Source organism: Globicephala melas, chromosome 10 (assembly GCF_963455315.2).
Source record: "Globicephala melas chromosome 10, mGloMel1.2, whole genome shotgun sequence".
NCBI classification, from domain to species: Eukaryota; Metazoa; Chordata; class Mammalia; order Artiodactyla; family Delphinidae; genus Globicephala; species Globicephala melas.
In genome coordinates, this window is record NC_083323.1 from 53,450,150 (window position 1) to 53,476,389 (window position 26,240).

The 26,240-nt window shown below is 38.6% G+C and overlaps 1 protein-coding gene across 3 annotated transcripts in view; it reads left to right on the forward strand.

The window, feature by feature from the left end:
- Positions 1–10,531: 10,531 nt before the first annotated feature.
- TAFA2 (TAFA chemokine like family member 2) overlaps positions 10,532–26,240 on the forward strand; it is a 551,710-nt gene continuing 536,001 nt past the window's right edge. For 2 of the 3 annotated variants that reach the window (XR_009565590.1, XR_009565589.1), the window contains exon 1: positions 10,532–12,039. The gene's annotated coding sequence lies outside the window, so the exon portion shown is untranslated. The remainder of the gene's footprint in view (positions 12,040–26,240) is intronic. The other variant, XM_030866430.2, reaches the window with a different exon arrangement.

A 26,240-nucleotide genomic window follows, 5' to 3' on the forward strand; every position in this document is an offset into this window, starting at 1 on the left:
AATAAAATGGACACAAGACAGGTTAACAGGAGAAAAAGAAACACATTTTAATTTATGTGTTTGGAGGTCTCATAGATATAGGACCTAAGAAGTGGCCAAAGCAGGAAGCTTTTATACTTTTTAGACAAAGAAACAATACATTTGTGAAGAGTGGACAGGACAAAGAAACGTAGCCTTTGGGTGCTTAATCAGTGAAGAATCTAAACAGAGTTTGGGCTTAGGGTAGTAAATTAAAGAAGTAACAAGGTTTGTTTACGCAGGCTTCTTGGCCCCAAATTCCCTATCTCTGGTGATAAGCGTGTCCTACTTCCAGATGCAGGGAGTGCACCTGTCATTTGAGAGGTTTATTTCCTGCTTTAGGGAGACAGAAAGGAGAGTCAAACTGTCCCTCTTGCATTGGCTCTTAAGTAACTTTAATTCAATATAATCAATATGCCATTGAGGCACATTTGAGGGCAGCCTATCCTGGGCTCTAACACACTCCACTACTTCTCCAACTGTGCTCCTTATCCTAGTGAGGAGGGATTGAGGGATGTGTTGTATACTAGCAGTTGCCTGGTGTAAATCTAGAAGAGAAGACAGACATTTATAGTGGCTTCTGGGTATAAATTGATTCAGAGACAGGGGCTAAAATAAAATTTGTGGCCTCAAAACTTCCTAGGTTGCCAGTATAAATTATACTTATACAGTTATTTCACAGCCTTTAATATAATTATTTCCACCAAAGAGAACAAAATATGTTACTTGAGGCTTCCCTTTTATATAATTTCATAGTTGCATTTTTTTTTAGAACTAGAATATAAGGCAAAAACTTCACGTTTCAATCATTTGTTTGGGCTTATTTTCAGGCATCTTCAGGAGCTCTGATATTAAAGTTTTAATCATTTGTACATTTTTTTTTTACCTTGGAATTTACATCTCTTGGACTCAGTTGGTTAAGTGTGTTTTTTATTCTCCTTAAAGTAACACAATAGTTGAGAAACCTATTGCGTCAGCACAGGTGCAATTTATTTTCTTCTCTTGAGAACTGGATTACAACTTTGATAATTTAGAATGCCAAATGAATAAGGAAGAAAGATTGTTCAAATATTTCATTTTTATTAGAAATTTTTTTGGTGGTAGAGCATATTACAACCTCAATTATTCTAACAGGTGTTTTAAAGGAAAGCAATTCTATCTGCCAAGGAGAAAAGAATCAACGTTTAGAGAATGGTTATTAAGCAGAGAGGAGTAGAGTGACTTTTCCTCCATGTATGTCAGCGAACTTGGATAGGCTCAGCTTTGACACCTTGTCAACTTGCAAAACATCTAATGGTGGCTTGAGCCACAGGGGTTAATTGAATTATGGTCGTTAACAATATTTATTGCTTGACTACTGGCTTCATTCAATTTGGTGATTTTTTGCGAAGTTAGTCATTAATAATAAAGTGACTTAATAAAGCACAAAGCTTTGGGAAGTATTTACTTTGCAGTGTAAACTGGAAAAGTTATCCCTATGATTGTCCTTTATAATTGCCCTGTTTACTCACTTGTATTAGCTATGCTTTGTCAGTGGGAGAGAAAGGACTTACAGTAAAGAAGCCAAGAATTTTGAATAGTCCTGATACATTTATAAGAATGCTTTCTATCCCACACATGGAAACTAATTAAAATGTTGAGAGCTACTGGTCCGATCTACAACATTGTATATTTGTGCACTGTGTTGGGGCCAACACCCTAGTAGAGCTAGGATTTCACAGCTGAGGTTGACCCAGAGAGCCCAAGCAGAAAACCTGAATAATTATGAAATAAGACATATTACCATTAACAATTCTTTCCTTTTCTTACTCAGAGTTCTATGGCTATTTTTCTAGTTTTAAAATTTAAACTATACGCCATCTCTAAAATTCACTCCTCTTTGCCATTCATGTAATTGGATTAATGAGCTACTAGCTTCATTTGTAGTGATGTTATCATTTTGCTCTTTTAGACTTTCTTGAAAGGGCAGGTGCTATCTACGTACAATTAAGTGTGTAGTAAATCCACTTAGATGATGATGATGTTCTAACATTAGTCTTCATAGATCTCTTGCTGCATGTTGTTTCCTTGTGTTTGTCATTAAGACTCGAGGGAACTTGATATCTATGTTTCCCATCGGTTGTCAGGCTAGAGATTTCGTTGAATACCTCCAATATTGGCAAGTCCACTAATTCTTTTTGTAGCTCATTACACTGTCTAATTAACCTGTACATTAAAGTATGTTAAAAATGTGTTAAAAACAATTTACCTCCTCTTATTTTTGACTGCTTCTTTACATACGATTAAATTTTATTATCTCAATTCCTTTTATTCCGTTTTTTCTAGGATTTTGGAACAGGCATATCTTCACATACACTATTTAAATTCTTCATTTAAAAAATATTGGCTTCTCATTTTCATGTGCTTCTTTCTGTTGTGGGAGTATCTTCTAAATGTACAATCTTTACCATGGAAAGACTTCAGAACCTCTGTCATGATTTATTTTTGCTGCGGGAAAGCAGACAGTATGTACTATCACGCCTGTCTGTAGAAACATCAGCACCTGCCTGCAGTTGCTCTGTTTTGACACTGGATGGCTGAAATACATAGTGAAGTTTCTTGAAACACTTAAACCTTTGCAGGCAATATTTTGATCATGTTGGGTGACAGAAGTCATTTTATATTATACTAAAAATAGGAGAAAATTTTGTACAGAAATCCAAAGAGAGTTTGAATGCAGGAATTTCAGGGTTTGCGCTTGAGCTTTGTGGAAATAATTGAATCAGAACAATATGTAAAGTGAAAAGAACAATGGACTAATAACTAGGAGACAAGTTCTTATTAATGCTTTTGGGTCAGATCTAATTGTAATTCTGGCTGCTCTCACTTTTTAACTGAATTTTTGGGCAATTTACTTAATCTCTGAGCCTTAGTGTATAAGTCATAAAATGAGATAATATCTGTTTTATAGAACTATTATGAGAAGAAAGAAATGTGTTAGTTTCTTTTCTTTCCCATTTCTGAGTAAAAACTTGTAAACCTCATCCTCTACTTAGCTTCAGTGAAAAATAACCTTTGATGCATGGTCAATTTGTTCAGTGGATTTTGCTCTCCTTCCCCCTATTCTTAGCTACATTCTGTGGATGAAAACTATGGATTATTAATATCTAGTTGGCAAGTAATACAGGGAAATGGGACTTTGAGCTAAAGACTAGGAAGACCAGGCTCTTAAGCATGGTACTAAAACTGACTTTCATCTTGGTTTGTACCTTCAGAATGTACCTTGTTGTGTGGAATCTTTGGTTCCCTGATAAAGTGAGAGTCTGTCTGCTTCCACAACCTTGCAATGGGGAAGTGGGGGAGGAAAGAGGGCAAAAAGGGAATGAGAGGCCAAAAGCAATCTAGTTAATCCAATAAACCAGGCAGGAAGAATGAGGATTAGAAGAAACATTGATTACCCATGATTACTACAAGCATGATAAAATCAAGAGAGAAAATCTGGAGCCGGTAGTATTGTCATGAGGCTGTGTATCACACCTCAGGTAGAGACTGAAGTACAACTAGGTCTTGGTAACTTATGAAAATCTTATGAATGAAGACAGCCAATGACTTAAATGAGGTAAAGTTGTTAAAGACCCTGGACTTCCTACCCCAAACCACTGGAAATTTTAATTTCTGATGGAGGAAGGGAGCAGTTTAGTAAGACCACATTCTTTTTTCTTTTTTTTTTTTTTTTTTTTTGCGGTACGCAGACCTCTCACTGCTGTGGCCTCTCCCGTTGCGGAGCACAGGCTGTGGACGCGCAGGCTCAGCGGCCATGGCTCACGGGCCCAGCCGCTCCGTGGCATGTGGGATCTTCCCGGACCGGGGCACGAACCTGCGTCCCCTGCATTGGCAGGCGGACTCTCAACCACTGCATCACCAGGGAAGCCCAAGACCACATTCTTAATCCTGATGATCCTGCCCTCTAACCTATACTGCTGAGACTGGTATATTCATTACATGGATCATTAATTTCTCAGAGATCTGGAGTGTGTCAGTCTCTGCCTAACCCTAACCCCATGCTAGCTGTTCATAATGATTTTATAGCTACTTACTTGCTTCCTATTTAGTTCTAGAAATCATTAGGTCTCAGCCTACCACGATATTAATAGCTTCTTTCTACTAACAGGTAGTATCTATAAATAGTTTCTTACTACCTTATGCTACAGAACTAACATGCCCCGAAAGCCAATATTCATAGAACCCATGTTAGCCCATAAATAAACAGAATGGGTACAAATTAAGTGCAATCAATAAATAGTTTTACTTTTCTTCCATTGCTTTGATGACTCAGGCCACTACCTTTTGTGATACCCACTTGGTCCATGGAACTAGTATGTCTTTGGCCCATGAAATGGTAGATTTGCCTCTTCACTATCAGATGACCCTCTTTTTTGGACTGCTGTCCTTGGTCACTTCAGCTAGCCTCCTACCTTTAGATTTTTCACACAAGGAGCAGGCACTTTTCTCTATTTTCACATTTTCCCCCAAACTATTGGGAAAAAAATGTTAGATTCTCCTAAGGGCTCTTTTTCACCCTGCTCTCTGCAACTCAGCAAGCATCTGGCCAAGGAGTGAGACCAAGATTACCCAACTCACCTCATCCCTCCCTATGGTCGACCTCAGGTTCACAAGGAATGAGGATGTCTAGACACTAGAGACCTGGGCTAAACACTAGTATCTAAGTTGTCACAGGGAAGGGCTTATACTGGATGCAGCACGAAGCTGATACCAGCTCTCTTTCTTACCTAGCTACTCTGGTAGTGTGGGCACACCTTGGGGAAAATGTCTATGTGCTTTTAACTTAAGTTGCTCACCAAGAGATGGGTCTTCTACAGTCTAGGGCTATTTTTCTTTGGTCTTGGACTGAGTATAACATTGTGGAGAAGTGAAACTTTCCCTGTACTCAAGGAATCACTGCAGTTCAGCTGTTGGAGCAAATTGAACTTCAGTTACTATTCTGAAGTGGGGCTTAGTGCGAAAATGTGCATAGAAGCAGCTGAATGTAAGAAATAGAAACAGGCAGGTGGAGCTCTGGAGGTCAGCAGGACAAGATAGACCTTAAGGAGTGCATCTGAGCTCCTGTCTCTGGTGTGTGTGCAGGTGCAGTAATGAAGAAGACTAATTTTATAAACCATGTCAGCATTCTTCAAGAGTGCCCGTAGCCACTTGGGACTCTAGTGTCTAGATGCATGTAATGCTTGTGATCAGCAAGATGGAGGCCTAAAGTCATTATTGGATAATAAAATAAATGTGACCATACATTGCTCTACAGTCTTGTGAATCGAGATATATTAGTTGCTCATCCATTCATGTCTGTAGCTTTCGTAGATGAAACAAGGATGAACATGACTGTGGACCTTCAAGAGGGATATACTCTAATGTAGGATAATCTATTAAAAATGACTCAATTACAACACAATGTGTTAAGTGTTAAGATAGAGGGATCTCAGGTGTTTGGGAGCACAGAGGAGAAATGGTTAATATAGTGGATTAAGGGAATTATGGATGATTTTTTAGAGAAGATTACCCTTGTCCTGAGTCTTAATGAATGAGTTGGAGTTAACCAAGTAGAGATTGTTTGCAGATGTGGTGAGGTGGTGCCCAGGGTTTCAGTCAAGTCCATTTGGGAAGCCGTTATAGTAGGTTTTACTCATCTCAATTCTTTGGAGTATGATAAAAAAATCAGGAAGTAAACAAAGTCTCTAACCGAAATAGATGCTATCAGGTTTGTGTACGAAAGATGATATAATCACTGTCACGTAAAAGCGGCTAGTGATTTCTAGCTTAACAAGTGGAACTTTTATAATACTGTTGATAAATCTGAATTGTAAATTAAAGCCCTGAGATTAATGCAATGGCTAATGTGGAAAGTGTGTTAAATGTTGGAACATTTGTGCTTTCTAGTGAAACAGAGAATTACAAAAACATGTTGCATTGTATTGGTGAAAGGTGTTGGATGGACTATTTCTTTTAAATTGATAATGGGAACAGTCCAGGGACTCAATAATCTGAACAAACAACTTGTTCTTACCCAAGACAGGTGTCCTTTAATCTATAATGGGAATACTCTGCTGTGCACAGGTCAGTCCATAAAACGCTTGATGGGTTAAGATACTGTGCAAGATGCTAGCTTCCTGGGATAGCTATCATGCTAGATTGCAAAAATGAAAGCAAATACTTTTTCCCCCATACCAGGTTCTTTAATGTACCAGGTTTTTGTAGCTCTACTGATTAAGAAATGGAGTCTTTCTTCACCCCTTGAATCTGGGCTGGTCTGATGAACTGCTTAGCCAAGGAGACTGTAGCAAACATCACGAGAGCAGAGACTTGGAAAGTGCTTGGGTATTGAGGCTTCCCCTATTGCTACTCTTGGAAGCCTGTGATTACCACCATGTAAACAGCTAGTGTACCCTGTTAGATGATAAGGGACTAGCAGCTTAGTTACTCTCAAATACTCCAGCTTACAGTCAGCTTATAGTGAGGCACTATAGTGCCAGTTGACCACAGGGACACAAGTAAGCTCAGCTGAGTTCAGAGGAACTGCCCAGCTGACTAGCTGAGCTCAACCCGTAATTGCCAATCCCACAGAAATGTGAACTAAATCAATGCTTGTTCTTTAAACCACTAAGTTTTGGAGTGATTTGTTGCATTTGCCTCACTACTCCATATAGGGCAGTTTTCCTACCTCAGTTACTTTCTCCTATGGCTCTGTGGAGTAATTCTCTTGGTTTATCATCATGGTTTCAGTCTGCTCACTTGACCAATTTGGTTTCCTGATTACTGACCATAATGTATTTATAGAGTATTTATTGTGTATTAGGTACTATGCTAGGTGATGGGGATTCTACAAGTTAATAACGTACACATGCCACCTTAGGTTATGTGAAAGGGATCCTGTGCTTCCTTCTGTTTACCTAATTACATGAAAACAAAAGTGAGTGAGGGAGACATTACTGAAAAAGATATCAGTAGAATGAGGTGGTTAGGACCAAATAAACAAAACAAGAGGAGACGAGGAAGAATGAACGGCACTCCTCTTCACTTACACACTAGGAATCAGAATTTTTTTGTTCATTTGTTTTAATATCCTAGACCCTGGCTGAGTGCTGAGGGGAGCTGGTGCTAATTTTTCTTCTCTCTTTCCCATGAATAACTTCTTTCTATTCTTATTAATGGACCCACATTCTTTAGCTAAGTTTTTTCTATATCCAGGTCCAAATGATTTTTATTTCCCTGTAATATAGAAGATAGCCTATTTTAGTGGTGGTTCTGGGGAGGGTAGAAAAAAAATATCAAAGCCAAAACCAAACCAAAAACTGGTTTTGGATTCAGGTGGAGCCATCTGGCTTGATTCCCAGCTCTTCCACTTAATCACGGTGAAATTGTCTCAATGTTTTTCATGTGTAAATTTTTTTTCATGTGTAAAATGGGGTTATATCAGGTACTTTATGGCATGTTGTGAGGACTTGCGATAAGAATTTGAGATAATATAGAAAGCCTCCAGCAAGCTTATAGTGCCCCAAAGTGATGTTTCAGTGAGCTCTCAGAACATGAAGAGCTATGCTCCGGGTTACTGTCAGTGAAGTTCTGCATTCCAAGTAATTATTTTTTACTGTTTATATGGGAGGAGGCAGGCGGTTTAAATAAACAGAAGATAAGAAGTATCATCTCAAGATTTCTATTAAACTAAGGAGGTATTTGCCATTTTGTTTTGGAAGGAAAACAAAATATTTGACTTAAAAGTCTAGGAGGTGCTGGAAATAGGAATACCTTGATCTAAAAATCATTAGAAATTATCTGGATCTGTACAAAAAGTACAAAGGTTATTACAGAATTTAAGTATCATATGACTTTGGATAAGAAATTCTATTATATTTTGTAATTAATTTACACATTTATTCTCTTTACGAACTTTTTTTCTTTACATTTTTGTAAAAACATGATGGGTTTAATTAGGAAAATAAGGATGAAATGTCATATATTTTAACACTAAAAATTTAACAATATGATAAAATGATAGATTTTCCTATAGTCACAGAGAGCTACTTGAATTAGAAGCTAGAAGGGTTATAAAGTATACTTTATATTTCTTATAAGAAAGGAAGGCCAATATTCTAAAGTAATTTTGTAAATGGCTATTCCTCCCAGCACAGAGCCCAGATTTCCAGTCATTCCTGCTTGGATTCCATCCTACTACTTAACATAGCAGACTGAGAATTACTGTAAGATTGGCAATGAAAGAGTGCCAGGTGTTTTAAAATGTCAACTTTGCTCCCTGGGGAAATAAGTTGCTAGGTAATGAAACGGAGCAGGACCCCATGGTCCTTCGCACCCCCCACCATGCCCTCTGCCTGCCTTTTGCCTGTGCAAAAACTTTAGCCAAAGAATAAGTTTAATCAGAGAAGTGAGAAAATGCAGAAACAAAGGAAAACAGTAAAAGGAGTCCAAATAATAATAGTTTTGTCATTAAGTATAGTCAAGGACCTTTGGTTCCTCCCCAAGGGCTATAGATAATATTCTGAGCCACATCTTGTGAGCTGCCTTGTAGATACTGAAACCGCCACCAGGTGGAAGAAGTTAACCACATGCTGACCAGACTGTAGCCATGACATAAGCTGCCACAATTCCAAGAACTGGCCTCAAGAAAATGGGAACAAATTGACCCTGGAACTGAAGATTAATTGTACTTAAAACAATCAAGATAACTTTGGTCAGACCACCACATGACCAATTTCAAGATGACTGTCAGAGCTGACTGTGCTGTTTCTACATGTAGCCCCCTCCCTCTGTCCATAAGAGCTCTTGCCCACTGATTGTCAGTGGTTGGGTCAAGTTGGCCTTTAGACAGGAGTCCGCTCTCCCCCCCTTGTTGCTGACATCCGAAATAAAGCAAACTTTCCTTTCCACCAACGTTGCCTCTTTTTTGGCTTTTGAGTGGTGAGCAGCCAGACCCCACTTTCATTAACAGTAAGAAGAATGAAATAAAAATCTTTGACCATATGACATGAATCTTTTGAAAGAGACAAGGTGAGGGTACCTCACTGCCATGTGCTCGACTGATTCAAATCTACTATAGTACAATTAGCCAAATAATAAAACTACATGACTTAGTTTTGGCTCCTTGTTTTAAATGACTTCAATCAGTCTAAGCTATTTCTTATAAATTGTTTTCTTTCTTTAAGCCTGTACTAAATTATATTATCAAGTTAAAATATGACTACTTCAAAAATTCAGAGTGAATGGGAATGGGAAGGAGTTTAATAAAAACTTGAATACACTTTTTATAATTTTTAAACATACAGAATTTTTTGTTTTATTATTTTTATTGTTTATTTTTAAAATTTTTGTACAATTTTTAAAGGTTACTCTTCATTTACAGTTATTACAAAATATTGGCTGTATTCCCAGTGTTATACAATACATCCTTGAGCCTATCTTATACCCAGTAGTTTGTACCTCTCTTTCCCCCAGCCCTGCATTGCTCCTCCACTGCCACTGATAACCATTAGTTTATCCTCTATATCTGTGAGTCTGCTTCTTTTTTGTTATATTCACTAGTTTGTTGTTTCATATAGAAATATTTTGAATGAAAACTTTCAAATAGTTAGTTCACAAAATCTAAATATTAAAGTTATGGATGGAACCTAGCTTGGACTTGACTGAAGTAACAAAACATTACAACATCTGTGACACTATTGTTACTGAACGAAACTTGGGTCCACTTGCCCTGGTGCCGTAAAGCCAATCCACTGACACCAGGTTTTGGTGAAAGAAAGTGCAATGTTTATTGTAGGCACCAGACAAGGAATGCCAGCAGCTGATGCTCAAAAAACCTGAACTCCTTGTCTGGTTAGTTTAGTTGACAATGATTAGTTTAGTTAAATAAGAGGTATGAATATTGGCTCCAAAGCAAGATCCTTGAGATATCCCTAGATGTAAGGGGCTTGTAAGACTTCCTGGATCAGCATGCTATTTCTTTGCTTTAGATTTTCTTTTCTTTTTCTAAATTCATCATTACTACTTATTCATTTTTGCATAATCCTCTAATCACTAGATTAAGGTATTGTTCATCGCCAGACTTGATCAAAGTGAGTCTAAGAAGATTCTTCACTTGAGTTCGTATGCATACTGCTTAAACCAACACCCAAATTGACCAAACCTGTAAGGACATGACCTTCCAGCGTCTTGCTATTAAATTTCTGTAAATATGGAGAGGTTCCTTTAGCAAGGACTCTGCTTACATAAGCCTGCAGTGCAAATCCTCTCTCTAAATCCATTAGAGGTTGGAATTTGTAAAACTACAAAATTCCCTGGAACCGATATTGTTTTCGTTTTCTTTGTGGAGAGATCGGAGTCGTAGTCAGTAAAGCTTTCTAACCCGAGCCTCCCTCTAGAGGGAGACATAGTCCAGCTTTTATACCAATTGCCGCCCTCTCATCTTTTACTGCCTCTTTCTTTTTCTGCGAGACCGCAGTTTCCTCTCAGAAGCAGCTGCGGCTGCTAACAGAGGTGGCTGTTGGGAGAGAGACAGAGGGAGGCAACGCCGCCTGGTCCCGCCCTCGCATTTTCCTGCTTAACTCAACCTGGAGTGTTGGCACCTGTTTCCTCCCTGCGTTCTCCTTGTACTATACAGGGAAGTCAGTCACTCCGGACTCTCTGGACGTCCAGGCTGGGTGGAATAAGGGGTCTGGGTGGAACAGGGGGCTCTGCCCTCTACGGTGACTTTCTAAAAGGTACCACTAATGTTTTTTGACAGTGCAGCGCCCTAGGGTGGGCGGCGGAGAGGAGGCTTCGGTTACTAAACCGCTTAATTCTTTTTGTTCTGGTGATCGGATTTGTTTCCCCGGCCTCCTCCCCTGCCCCATCTCCCTCCCCTCCTTTAGCGAACTGACACAGGCAGCCCCTGCTCGCTTGTGTTCGATGTTGGAACACGCACCTTCTCGGCGGTGACTGTGCCCAGCGTACTGGGGACAAGGGGACAGCGGCGGTTTCCCTTCCTCCCAGCCGACGATGCCCAGGGGCAGCGGTTGAGCTGCGTGGGGCTCGGCCCGCAGCACTTCGAGGCGGGATTGAGGGTCTGCAGCTGGTTAGGAGTTGCTGTTAATTGGACTTGGCGCCAAGTCTCCGAGAGGGCATCAGCTGGGACCTATCTGCTAAAAGCGGGAACAGGGGCGCCTGACGGAGGAACTCCAGCGTCTCGCGGGCGGAAGACTGCCGAGCTCAGAGCCTCTCCTCCTTCCTGCCCCGAAGCTCCCCAGCAACTCGCGCACAACGGAGACCCGGGACCTACGAGAGGCAGGAAACTGGAGAAGTACGTGGCGGAGGCTGCTTTTCTGAAGGTGAACTGTTCCGTCCAATTGCCTTTCCCCAGAGAGCAAAAAGGGAGGGAGGGGGAAAAAGAACCGAGTATGCGTGAGTGTGTGTATGTGTGAGAGGCAGAGACGACGTGTGGCAGGAGGAAAAGTCTTTACTCGGCGTTCAAAGCAAACAAATCAGAGATGGAGTAAGAGCGGTAACTGCTGCAAGACCGCCTTGATTCTCGCATTGTGAGGAGCTGAGCGCACCGCGCGCATCCGGCGAGGACCGCTGGCGACCGTGGGCGCTGGCGAGGGCTGCGGGACTTCGGCGTTTCCCCAGTAAACAAATCTTTTGATTACTTTGACTTGTGAAAAACGAGAGGAGGAAAGAAACGAGGCTCCCGCACGCCACCTTCCACCCACTTTAAGGGGATTCCAGTTTGGATGTCTAGAGATTCCTGAACCCTCTTTGCTCTCGGAGGAGGAAACACACGCGCGCGCGCACACACACGCACGCTTGGGGCCACACTCACACGCCCTCCACGAGCACACACCACCAGACTTCGGTTCCCTATGCCCCAGAACGGTGACAGCGGATTGGCATCTTGGAAGCGATGCAAGAGCGATAAGGCTGGCGCGGGCCCGCGGAAGCTGCAGGAGCATCGCTAGGTGTTGCCGCCACCAGGAAGCCGGGCTGCAGGTAGGTGCCAGCCGCGCCTGCCGCCGGCGCTGGGGACTCGGGCGGCAGCTGGAGGACCCGGGGCCCGGAAGCCCTCCCTTCTCCGGGGGTCGGGGGCTGTAGGGAGCTCGCCCGGGGAAGGCGAGAGGTGATAGCGGATGCTGGTTGGGCGTCCAGAGTATGGGCGGGGGTAGAGGAACGCCGAGAGGGGATCTGAGCAAGTGAAAGACGGTTCCGAGAGCCTTGCCCTCCCTCTCTTCTGTGCCCCATTTCTCTTAACACAACGGGCGACCCGGCCGAGGTTGAAGTGGGTTTTAATTCGATCCCTCAACCAAACCAATCTCGGTTCGTAACCATTTTGGACTCCTAAAAAGAAGTTGGGGGTCGCGTTCAAGGGAGGATCAATGGGATGTCAGGTCGCCTTTCTGAAATCTCCACTTTCTGTCCACTTCTGATTAGTTAATTCTCGGGCCTGTCTGTAGAGGGTGGCTATCGATTTCTCCACCTCTAATCATTTTCATAAAGAATCTTCTTGATAAGTTCTGGAGCCTCATCTGTGTAAAGGTTTATTTAGATTTGGTACCGTACGCTTTACTACTGAATGAGATAAAGCTTCAGTAAAGGATACTACAGGAGAGCTTTAGGACAAGGGTCATTTTAGGAACAGCGTTCAGAAAAAGAACAGCTTCGAGAAACTAACGGTTTTTCATTTATTTCCGCATAGATGGCTCTAGAATCTTGCTAATAGTACACGGTTTTTCTGCCCCACTGCTTTCCTGTCCCTTCCCCCTTCTATTCCAAAAGGCCAGGTTCCACCGAGGTGTTTTCTTTAAGCCACTGATCTTCACTTGTCAGTGGGGAACGTGTTATTTCCAGAAACTGCCTTTGTAAAGGAAAGTTTGAGATCCATTGCCCTATTTCTCCTAGAACTGCAGGCTGAGCTATCTAGTCCCCACTTGAAAAGGAGGAACTGTAGGTGCTTGCAGAGCCCCGTGGTAGACGTGATGCTTTCTAGTTAGTATTCCACCTCCTGAGCAAGTGTTAAACGATTGCCTGAAGTGTGTGGAATCACAGGTGTAGTCACTACAGTGGATAGCTAGCCTATTTTCACCTGGTGCTGGGTGAGTTTGGCTTGTGGCAATAAGACAGAAAAGAAAATATCTTCTTTTTGTGAGTGTTAAATACCCTCTTGAATTTTGCAAGCATCATTCTTGAAAAAAACAAAACCAAACAAACCTGTGTGCAACCTTTGCTCTGAAAAGTACCCGCAAAGCAGTCGGTGTATAAGGGTCTTTTACTCGTGACAGGATGAATTTTAATGACCATTGACTGCATGATAATTATCTGGTTCCTGTCTTCCCCAACTAGATTGTTTGAGACATCAACATTCAGACTATTATCAATTAACACTTTAAAACTGCTCTGTTAGGCAATGTAAGTTAAGACAAATGAGTAATTAAGATTTCTGGGTAAAGTCCTAAATGGCAATAACTAGCAAAGGATTCTGAAGACACTTCTAAAGCTTTAAAAACCAGGGCATTAAGATTATTTGTATTGATTCCAGCCTTCCCATGTTTGCACATGTGCTCTCAGACTGGTGAATCTTTTACAGTTTCAAATTTGGCACCTGAGATCCTTAAAAATGATCAGACACATTTAATCTTCCCTTTTTCCTACTTTGTTCTGGATCTCTTCCCGGGTCAGTTAGTTGTTTGCATACTGACCTTTTTAGAGTCCTAATTTTTAAAACCATCTGTAGCCATTGAAAGGCCATTACGAACCACACTGGAGCTCATTTTATTTGCATTTTCTTAATTTTCAATGAAAATAATTAGATTGCATTATTTATAGACATAATACTATGAAAGCAGTGTCACACTGCCAACTGCTTAGACACAGTACTTTTAAGAGGCAGAACACAGTTTTAGTGTGTTGCTTTATTCAAATCAGGCATTTTTTGAGACTGAAATCTTGATTCTTGCCTTTAATACAGTTTTGTAATTTAGGCTGCTTGAATTTACATATTTATACATAGTGCTATGATATATGTCTCTTATGGAAGAACCAAAAAACCTCGACGTGAAAGCAAACACCTGTAAGGCTACAAGTTGTGCTAAAAAGGAACCTAAGCTTTCTGAGTATGTGTGATTTTGAATCAGAAAACTATTAGCTATTTTAAGTGACAAACCGGAGAGTGAAGATTCACTGAGATCCCATGGATCTATGTCAAAAAAGGTACATATTGCTTGGAGACTGCATTACAGTATTTACTAACCACCGAGTTATAAAAATGTGATGACAACAGCTGTAAAAAGATCTGTTTTTAGACATGGCCACTTTTCCTTTTTAAAAATTTATGAAGTGATGAAATTCAGGGGGTGATAGAAGATTTTATGGAAGTTATTTTTTATAATATCAGAAAGGTTTAGTCCTCCTGGATTCGGTATCTTTAGTATTTTAATGATGATCCTTTACAGTGTGTTTTTGAATACGTAAATGTTGAAAGTGCATTTTAAGTTTGATTTGTCACTAATTGCAGGTTATGGATTATCCTATACAGGTAGGGTAAGATGTGCCTCTCCAGCATTTTCCAGACTTTTTTTTTTTTTTTTTTTTTTTAATCATGGGCCCTAATAAAAGGTACTGTCGGATTCTGTCTAAGTTCAGCTGTGGCAGCAAACTAATGGGCATTTGCCTCTTTAATGCATGTCCCAAACTAGGAATGTTCCCAGGTGTCATCAGTTATTTCTAATATATTTGAGAAGATGAAACAACCAGAAACAGTTCAGTGCCCCTGCTTTTACTTCTCCAGTATTTTATTAGGAATGCCTCATTAAATCGCATTATTCTGCAGCTGTTTTGTTCATTGAAGAGTCAAGTAAAAATAAGGAACTTTACTGTGCAATGCAGTTTTGTTTTCTAGGTGAAAAACCATAAGTTGAAGTAAAATAAGCATCTAACATAGCCCTCTTTGATCTATAACTGACATTTACAAATGCAGCTCATCAACTTGTTATTAGTAGGGCTCCACCAAAACAAAGAGAAGAAACGCATTAACACAGATTGCTGCTAGATATGAAGGCCAAGCCAGCCGAATCAACCTCATGTCTGGTCCACATACCTGCACAGCATTTCACATCCTGTATCTTGCTTATGAATCATTGATTTTAATGCCATGTAATATGGTGACTTTGCTATTTTGTTGGAAAATTCTTTGGTTTAGTTTGAATTACTTAGAGCACATGGAACTGTATCACTGGAAGAGGAGGAATAGTCTCACAATGAGTTACTGTAAGTCTTTTTAGAGAACAGTTTTACTTTGGGTTTGGAGTGCAGTCTGAAACAGGGGAGGTGGAAAGGTGGGCCTAGCAAACAGAGACCTAGAAATTAGTTTTGGTTTTTAGTTGTCATTGACCACTGACTTACTGGGTAATTTTTAGAAAATCTGATTCTATTCATTTGGCACAGTGATTCAGTGCCCTGTCAGTGAAATATAGATAACAATTCTTATCTTCTGCTAATTCTTAACAGAAATTTTAAGAGGAATGGTTAGACTTCATTGGAATGTGAAGAAAAGTGGTATTTACATACTTTTCTCTGCAATATGAATCTAATCTCTACTTCTATACATATATATGCACATGCATACATGCATACATATGCTTTTAATGGGATCCATGTAAAATACTGGTTTAGTATTGAAGGGGGAGGGAATGACTTTTTAAAAAATGTCTGCGTTTTTAAGGTACCTAGTTTTTCACTATTTTACATGATCTGACCTACAGTGCAACTGGGTAACCATGGTTTAACAACGTCATTTATAATTGAGTTTTACTCTTTGAGCCACTGTTGCAGGCAGTATTTTTTCTCTTCAGTTTTTCGGAGATATTTTTATTCATTAGGCTACAAATGCAAAAAAAAAAAAATCAGTTTTGTTCTCTGTGTAGGGGTGCTTTGGGATGTGTTTATTGACACTATGACTAGAAATCTCAACACATTTTAAACAGTGAATATATCTGTATTCTGTCTTTATTAAATATGTGCCTCCACAGTCAAAACAGAAACCGTGTGTTGCATTAGAGCATACTATTCTGGTTTCAAACGGTATCTACAAAATTTCCAGAAACATATTGATACTATACTCCAAATTTGTTAAATTTCCTAAATGCACCCACTTCCAATGTGTATACCACGTCTTTGTTGGACTTCATCCTGTGCTGTAACTAGGCCACCTAGTCACTGGAATCAGTGAAAATCTAGCATATTTAGGCAATTGATTATTATTACCATTGAAAAATATAAGGCTTTCAGGTAACTTGGGATTCAGATGAGACATGACTCTATAAGCTATAAGGAGAGTATTCCATTTTATTCACAATTATCCCTATAGGGTATGAAATATAACTAGGGAATCATAGTTTATATGTTTATATTAGATAAAGTCCTTTTAATCACTTCCTTCAGTCTCCTAAATTACTCCGTAGTACCTGTAATTATTTTATGATTTCCCCTGAATGGCCAGTTAGCAAAGGTACATCTCCCTTTCCCCTAGCAATAGCACAAACATACTTATCAATTAAATTTATATTTATAATGCTCCTTCTACACAGTAGATTTTGGAAACTCTTTACAGAGAGACTGGATGATGTGATAATGTTGCCTTCTTAGCAATTCTGGTGGTAGGCTAAATTTAGTACTTTGACAAAATGGGGACAATCTGCCAAACAGGTCTTCTTTGCTCTTTTATCCTTGTGCTACGTAAAGCTAACTCTTCACCTAAAGCCCGGGGAGTGCAAAGGTTTGTTTTACTAAATATTTTTATGAGTTTTTTTTTTTTTTTTTTGGCTGCTATGAACTAGTCACTGTATAATTGCATGCATGTGCATGCAAAGATTCTAAACCTTACAGTTTGCAGTGTTAATTGCCTGTGGCCTCCTGTTGCTGCATATAGAGCTTTCTGTTGAGTTTAATAATACAGAACAGATCATGGCAGATTATGTCCCTCTTTATAAGTGAATTCATGAAGGTATCCACAGCAGGCACTATGACAGAAGATTTTTGGAAAAGTGTATATGTGCTTTGGAATGAAAGTTTTCAAGCAGAATGGCCTGGGCTATGAATATACAAATGGATTATTTCTGGTGCAAAAAAACTGACCACTGAAAATTATTATTTATATGTAAAAACTGTGCCATGGTTTTATTTGGTTCGGCTGAGTTGTTCTCCTCCTTTTTTTTAACATCCTTCTTGGAGATTCCAGTGAGAATTGTACTTAAATATTGGAGGAAGTAAATGTGCTTTCTCTCTCCTGCTCTATTATGAAAAAGACCATCTATATAAGAAACGCAAGGTGTGTTATTTGTCCTAGTCTGCATTTTTCTGGCTTCATATTTTTTGTCTTGATGGATTGGAGTAAGCAAAGGCAGGCAACTAAAAATGGGTTATGTGGTCATAGGAATCTTAATAACAAAACCTCAACCTATTAATAGAGCACTGAGACTTTGTTAGAATGGGTTCTTCAAGAGAGCAGGCCTTTGACAGCCCTAAAACTTGGGTCTACTCAAATAATAGAGCTTTATGGAGCGATGTAGCAAATTTGTGATTGTTCAGATCAGAAGAATTCAGAAGTGGTCAGTTCAGATCATTTGAGGAAAACAACGTATGTACTTATATTTTTAATTTATATTAGTTTACGACAGTTCCAAATTCATTTAAGGTGGGAAAACCTAGCTATTGTTACCATTTCTTTCTCAGTTTAGTTTTCCTTGTTGTAGGTGTATGACGGATGGCATACTCAAATTTGTTGGTGCTGAAGAGTTCAGGAAATTCCTCCTTAGAATGGCCGTCAGACATATCAGTAGCAGTGACGTGGTCCTGCTTTTGTTTGTATTTTCTTCAGAAAGTTGAGTTGAATTGAGCGAAACAGCTCTAACTTTAGCTCTCTTTTATGGTATAAAAGGAGAAAGGAGATAGATGATCCACCTTTAAGTCAGGCAATCCAAAGCCCAAGGGGAGAGTGAAAGGGCATTGAAATCTCATACTCCAGAAACCAGAGGCCCCATTTGGGGCAGCTTTAAGTTCGAGGAAAATTCTAACCTAATTTTTTTTTTTCAGGCTTAGTTCTTGAAATGTTGTATCATAGTAGTTTCCTAAGATACATACTTAGCATTATTGCAAACTCCTTTTAGATTGATTATTGTGTGTTTATAAATACACCAGAACTGGGTCAAAATTTAGACTTTGCTGTTTGAAGATATATTTGCTCATCACATCATTTGTTGAGTGGTTAAAATTCATTGGCTTGCATTTTGTTTAGCAGATAAATTTTGAAAATGACTATTATAAAACCAATGTGGTGCAGTGATGAGAGCTCTGTAGATGCTTTTCTAACTCTACCAATAAATAAACATGTAACTACAAGAAAATCAATTTATTTCTCTGTGCCTCAGTTTCTCAGCAGTATATTTTCTTCAGTCAAATTTTCAAGATAATTAAAAAATGTAATTTTTTCCTGTATTCTGACGTACTAAACATCATGGTATGGGAAGTATAACAGTATTCCAGGACATACCTTTATTCAGAAAGTCAAGGGACATCTAGCACAAAAAGTTCCTGGAGCACCAGTAAAAGTTCCATAAATGCTTTTCAGTAAGCAATTTGTAAAAGTTAAGCTTTATTTGATTGGGATGATGATGTTAATGATGATTATGGTGATAACTAAAGACTATAGATGTAGGGATATAAAATTGAATCAGACTAACTCTTATTCTGTTTATCCATTTTCCCTAGTTTGCATGATGCTGTTTTGTTGCAAAACAAGTTGCGATAGGCCATGAGTCTTAGGCTTGTTGAGGTTACATGTCTCTTCTCTACTGCTGGTTTTCATAGTCACTGAGATAAAATGGTTTGGTTGATTAACCCAAACAGAACTAGTTAGCAAATGAATAATCTTCATATACCTGTTGATAATTAAACACATTCATTCAAAATCTACATATGAACTTTAGAGAATTTATAATCCTTGGGAAAGTTCATTCATTTATTCAATAAATATTTATTGAACACTCTCTAGGTGCTTGGAGTATTGCAGTAAACAAAAAAGACAAAGATACAGAATTCACTGTTTTAGTATAATACTTGAGGTTTTGAAATGAATCTGGAGGAATGGTTCAACAGTGTATTTGTGTTATATCTGCTCTTACTATTAATTCTTATTTATAACTGTGAAGTACAGTTCTGAAAAGAGTTAAAATAGTTAAAATGTCTGAGTTGGAATGAGTTGTGAAGAAAAATATCACAGTGTGTATTTAAGGTGAGGTAATAATGTAGTTCAGTGGATTGATTCCAGCTCACAAGATCAATGATCAAACTAAGGGTGACACAAACAATAGCTCCTTTTCCTGAGTTACGTACCTGAAAGAAAGAAATTCAGATAGGCTGAATGACTTGAGATCAGTGACATGATGCTTCCTAGAGCCTCTTAAAGGGGTTGCAAATTCAAATGCCTATAGGAGTCAGGCTGGGAATGTGAATGAATGAAGCAGACCAAATGGAAGATGACAAATGGCCACTGACACATAGCCTCAGCTACAGTGTTGGGGAGACCGTAGGGAATAGTGGAGAGTCTGGTATTCTGAGTGGGATAGCCGAACCTTGGCTCCACTTGTTGCCATGCTGGAATGTGGGTCTGGTGTTGCCATGATTTGTAGAAGAGAACTTAGATGTGCAGATTTTTTAATGTGAAAATTTCAGATTTATAAATGATGGTATTAAATTCAAAATTGAAATACTGTGTGGGCCAACAGACATATCTGTGGGCCATATGCAGGCTAAGGGCCTGCAACGTGACTGTGTCACTGTTGACAGAGGGATGTGTGAAGACAGCTAGCTAGGGAGATATGTGTATGCCTGCCCTTCTGTCCTCTGTAGGCACAATCCTCCAACCCCAGTTGCATCTGGAGCCAGGGTGGTTGACAGTAAAAGGCTCAGCTGGAGATGCTGAATGATAATAATGAGTGGTTCAATCTCACCGCTGTTTTTATTTTTCTTCTGATTGACTCATTGTTGCTGAACTCACCTTGAAGCTGGTGGTACCTTGGAGGGTTTAGGAGATGTGCTGGGAATACAGAAGTTTAAGTTTATGCCAGATAGTTGGAATGGCTCTATAGTTAGGTAAAACCTACCCCTTTAGATCGGTGCTTCTTAAACTTTGACACGCACACTAATCATCTGGGGGAATTTTGCTAAAATGCAGGTTCTGCAGTGGGGCCTGGAGATTCTGCATGTCTAACAAGCTCCTGGGTGAAGCTAATGCGGGTGGTACTTGAGTCGCAAGGCTTTAGAGAGCTTCTTTACCACTGAGTTTCATTTCACGCACACAGAAAGGTTGGAAGCCTCCAATTCTTACTTCTTAGACAGGTTTCTCCTTGTAGTAAGCAGCATAAACCTGGCCACTGGCTCTAAACACTTTTCTCAAAGGCTCTTTAATCTGAGCACAGAATTCATAAGTGTTCAATTTAGTATTGAAAACATAATAGCTTATCATTTAGGGAGTTTAACTTCTTCATATTTTATTAATAGTATTTTCACTAAACCAGTTTTACTAATGCCAGAAGTGTCGTAGCTCAGATGTGTGACTCTAATCTATTGAGAAAAGACCTGGGTCTCATGTCACGAGCTCAGTTCAAAAAATTTTGTTGCCAGTTTTATCAATGCCCTGGAAATTCTTACATGTTTTCTTATTCTGGTATATTAATTATAAACTGAGATTAGATTTAGACATGTCAGTCTGAGAGAGTGAAGCAATTTGTTTTCTTGCAAGTTGTATGATTAATATAGTTTGTAATAGTAATGCTATTAAATCGTACTCAGTTTCTTTTAAGTGCTTTTAATAGACGTTTCTGTTATATTGAATAGCTTTGCTTATAGCTGAGTAATGATATGAATTGATTTTACTGAGTCCATTAGACTGTAAGCTCTGTGAGGCAGAACCATGTTTAACGTGTTTCTATTGATTCCTGGTGCTTTGCACAGTGTCTGGCACCTAATAAATTTAATGGGAAAATGATCAATAGTTCATATTGATAGAATGTCTTTTTGTTTGTTTCTTCAGTGTGTGAGGAAGTATTCTATGAAGAACTGTCATTTATTCTAATTGTGTGTTTGTTGTGTGTGTGTGTGAGAGAGAGAGCATTTATTTTGACCCGCACTTTCCACCTCTAACCTGAAAGGTATATTAGCATTAAAAAATAAATACATTCTAGGCAAAACAGCAAGGACAAAAACAAAATGAGCATGCTGACCGATATTCCCATTCTTTCTACAATTTATTGTAACCTGGAGGTTTAGAGACTACATATGCTTGTGATTCTACTGTTGTTTGAATTAAATAATATTTGTCAATGTCAGATTTAAGTGTTGTTAATCACATATGGAATATATTTTGATTACTCTTGTCAGTGACTTGACTTATCATTCATTAGGGAATGTAAAGCCATTTATTCTTATCTACATAATTACCATTTTCATAATTTATCATGAACCAGATTTACTTATTTCACCTTCAGGAACACTATTGACTGTGATATCATTGTTCTTGGCTTCAATGATGTTGAAAATTACTGGTGTTATAATTTTAAATGCTATTTAGTACAGATAGTATGTATTCAAGTATTGATTTTATTTTAGTCCTTCGGGGTTAAGCAAAGCTTTTAAATGCTTGCACCATAGATAATTTCACAAAATTAAAATTCTTTGACTGTATTTGAATATGAAGCAAACTCATGTGTATTATAAAACCAAAAAAAGTCAACTCATCATATCATTAAAAACTTAAAGTTGAATTATTGCATTGTCTTTATTTTAAAAGATTGCATTAAACTGGTTATATTAGCATTCCTATATACTTAAAAAGCTGCTCAAAACCCTTAAATATAATGTCTTCACTCTTTAAAATATAAAGTATATTTTTGGAACTTTTTAATGAGTCAAAGGACAGAGTTTAAATTGAAGGGATATGATTTTTCTCTGTATTGTCCAAAAACACTCATACTTTTATAATTAAGATCTAAGGCTATTGAGCTACGGACACTGTGGAACTTATTGAAAAAGACAGATCTATACTTCTTTCCCAGCCCAATCTCAAATATGAGATTAATGAAAAATTTAGGTACTGTATAGTACTGAAAGATTTTCAAAATCCATAAGTAGAATTAAAATCAAGCTTATTGTATATTGGTGAAACTTTACCTTGGAGCAAAGTTTCTGTTATATTTCTGGGAAGACTGTGTGAGCTATGGTCTTCCTTGACTAGAATCTTTTCCTAGCCGCTGATTACCTCTAGTCTTTAAAATGGGCCTCAGGGTTTGTGGCTAATATTTCATTTTGTATTTTGTGAAATCTGCTTCAAGTTCACTGGGTAGATGGTATGCAGACAGGAGTGAAAGGAAAGCAAAAAGCAGACTGAATAACTGGCAATCAGGGATTATAAAGGTGGCAGGGTTAGCATTTTGTAGGATATGATGGGGGAAAGGTATTAGATAGGAGGTCAGACGGAGTGAAAGGGAAGAAAAAGAGTCAGAAGGGAGGTTCGTTCTAGCTAGAATTTTTATACAACAAAAAGAGGAAATAATTGACCTTTGAGAGAAGGAAAAAGACAAAGAGTACATCCATTGTAATCCTTGGGGAACAAAGAGGTAAAGTGGCAACAAGCTAAAGTAAAGTTACAGAGGAGGGAAAGATGTATGGTGCCAAGCCAATTTTTCCCTCTTGATCTTGTCAAAACTCTGTCCAGGAATAAGAAATTTCTGTCAGGTTTTTTTGTTTTTTGTTTTTTTCGTTTTTTTAAACCAAACTAAAAGTCAGAAAGAATGGATCCTACTTCTGACCTCACCTGCATGTAGTCAACCCTGAAAAAAGTTACTGAACATTTTTGTCATCAGTTTTTCTCAGTGGTAAATAAGATGATTGGATTTAATGATTACTTAGATCTCTCTAAGCTCTATAAGTCAGTGATGACCAGAGGTCATCCTTCTGTGCTTCTATTCTGTCCCCTGAACATATCTTAGACACTGCCCTGTCTGCTTCCTTCCTAGACTGTGAAATTTTTGATCTAGAAATGTGTTTTATTCTTCAACTTGTACTACCTAAGCCTACTCTAGAATATTCAGGCGGTTACTAAGTGTGTTATTAATTGATCTTTAATTTTGTTATACTATATTTTTTGTCTTCATAATAAACAATGGTGTGTCCTAGAGGCATAAATAATAACATTTGTATGCTGCTGTATTGTTTATAAAACAGTTTAATGCATGTGATTTCATTTGATGTTTAAAATGGCTATGAGTTAGGGATAAGTGCTATCCTCAATTTCAGGTGAGGAAACTGATAGAGACTGGTAAAAATCATACAACTAGTGAGTGCCAAGAGGTTGGCTTGAATTCAAAGCCTATCTGTTGGGAGAAACTTCTCCTTGGGTCTCTCAAGACACTAAGTACGCTTTTGTTCCATAATATCTTTTTAAGGATGTTTAGAAAGTGATCAGTCTTGGATGATAATGTCTGCCTCTGAATCACAGGGCAGATTTGCTTGCTGTCCAGCATAATAAAATAATGTCTCCCTCCAAGGCAAAGGGCATGTCTGCTTGTAGCCCATCATAAAAGATTTCCTAATCTCAAGGTTCCACAAACCAAGGCATGTGCAACATACATATGGGCTGCTTTGTATCACACCTGTGGGACTTGCGGACAAAGGGAACTGACTCGAAAGTGATGTTCGTGCTTCTTGCTATGTAACAAGTCCTCTGACGCAGGAGTCTTGTGTCTTTTGCCAGCATCCATAAAATATGGCAGGCTTCCAAGTAGCATAAAAAATCTCAGACCCTTTGTAGTTCTTAACAGTACATCTTTATGTTACATTAAAGAAAGTCTCTTTTTCTTTATGTAGTTTATGTCCACTTTCATAGCCTCTCTAAGAAGAATTGTAACAAAATTAATGACCTATTATACACACTGCCAGGCTTTTAGTTCTGAGGACCCTCGTCAGACCCATCCTCCTCTGATATTTAGAAAGATCCTTTGATGGCACTATAGAGGGGAGTTTCCATGGTGTCCAGAATAGGAAGCCAGGGAGACCAGCTAGAGAGCTAGTGAGAATTGGCAAGAGTTTGACAAAAAATGTTGGAAGAAGGGAGGAAGAAAAGGCACAATTTAGAGGTAGGAGATGGAACCAATTGGTCCTGAGACGGAATGTGCCGAAGAGGGAAAGGGTCAAGAATAGGTCCTGGCTTGGGCGACCGGTGCTGTTTATACAGTGAGATCCCCAAAGCTACTCTAGTCTATTTAGATGAAGATAGTTGGTTTAATTTTACGTATTCTGAGTTTGAGGTGCCCTTGGGATACTCAAGAGGAAGTCTAAATAAGTAGTGGTAAATTTGGGTTGGGTGTTCAGGATAGAATTACGGTTTAGACATAGAGATTTGGGAGTCATCAGTGTATATGTTGCTGTTGAAACCTAACTAGAGGAGATCTCCAGGAAGACTGTTGTATAAACACCAAGGAGAGAGCCCTGGGGAGCAATAACATATATAAAAGAATCTCAGCTCTTTCTAATATCAGAAAGAAGACTCACCTTTCTCTCTGTTGTTCTCTCTTCGGGCTTTTGTTCAGCTCGCTGCAACTTGGCCTCATAAACCTTTCCTGTAATGATCTGCTGTGTAGAGAAGCTGATGATAGCAGGAAGAGAGAGCAATGGAGGAAAGTGGGGAGGATGCCTGGCGTTTCTTATTTGTATTTTCCCCTCTGCTAACCCTGGAGATCATTGTATTAAGGCTGTGCCCCTGCAGAGCTGTCATGGACAAGCACACTGTGAGGGGATAGAGACTTTCCCCTGTGGTCTTTACTCTTTGTGGAGATCTGTAGACATTTGAAAAATTAAAAAGTTGAGCATTCACGATGTTCCAGGCACTGTGCCAAACACTTTACATGAATCCTCTCATCTAGTATACACAGTAATTCCAGAAGAAGGTGCTACTGTTATCCCTATTTTATAAATAAGTGACTTGACCAAGGCTGTATAGCTTTTAAGAATCAGACAAGTCTTGAATCATACACCCTAGCTTCAGAGCTGAGTTTTTAACCATATAGTACTGCATCTCAGTCATACTTGTTAGAATAGTAGACTCATTCTGCTTAACAGACTGCTGGTTAAAGAATTGTCTTGTTTCAAATTATTTCTATCTAGACGACCTAAGTAGGTTCTACCTCTCTAAGTTTAGAATAGTATCATTAAAATTACACTGTAACGTCCATAGCATTCTTTGAATATCTCTCAGATTTCCCATATGTAGCCTTCTATGATTCTCTAATTCCATTTGATAAGAAATTATATTAAGTAATGAGATAAAGATCTAGCATTCAAGAAAATTTGAAAAATTCATTCACATACTCCTATATTTGTACCTTTGAATTGACAAAAACTCTAACTTCTAAACAAATGTGAGCTAAAGTGTGTCTTTTTCTGGAATTCAAATTCAGGCTGGAACATTCTATTATATTTATCTTAGAAAAATCTCTCTTCGCTCTTTGCTATGTAAGAAAATGTGTTTCTTAAGGGTAGGGTGGAAATAGCCTATGCAGCAGTCCCGGATGTAGAGCTCAGTTGCCTCTGTAGAACAGCAGTATGAGACTAATTAGATGTTAAATGCTTGGTGAGTATTGAACAATGCATTCTTCTAAATTTCTGATTAATGACAAAGCTTCATGAAAACATTAATTGTATTGGAAGAATTCAGATAATCCCTTTTTGAGTAAAACAGAAAATATATCTGTAAATGGACTTTTTTCCTAATAATATGATAATACAGGCAGCAGACATTCTATGGTCATATGAATAGTAGGTTCCTATTCTTGATGGTTACGGATGTGTTTAATATGATGACCAAATCAAAGGAGGAGTACTGTATTATGCAATAGCTACATTATATTTTCTTTTGAATCTGTCTTTAAAACTCAGTGTTGGAAAGGGATGGGAACATATTGAATCTTTTTTATTTTTTAAATGAGAGGTATCATGCAAAGTAAGCATATATATGTATATATATATTCAGAATATATATATATAATGTTTTATATGCTCTTTGTTTACTTCAGTTTCTTAGTCTGAATTATTGATATAATTATTGCTTCTAGAATGGATTAGTAGTTGGTGATAATTTATCTTAATTA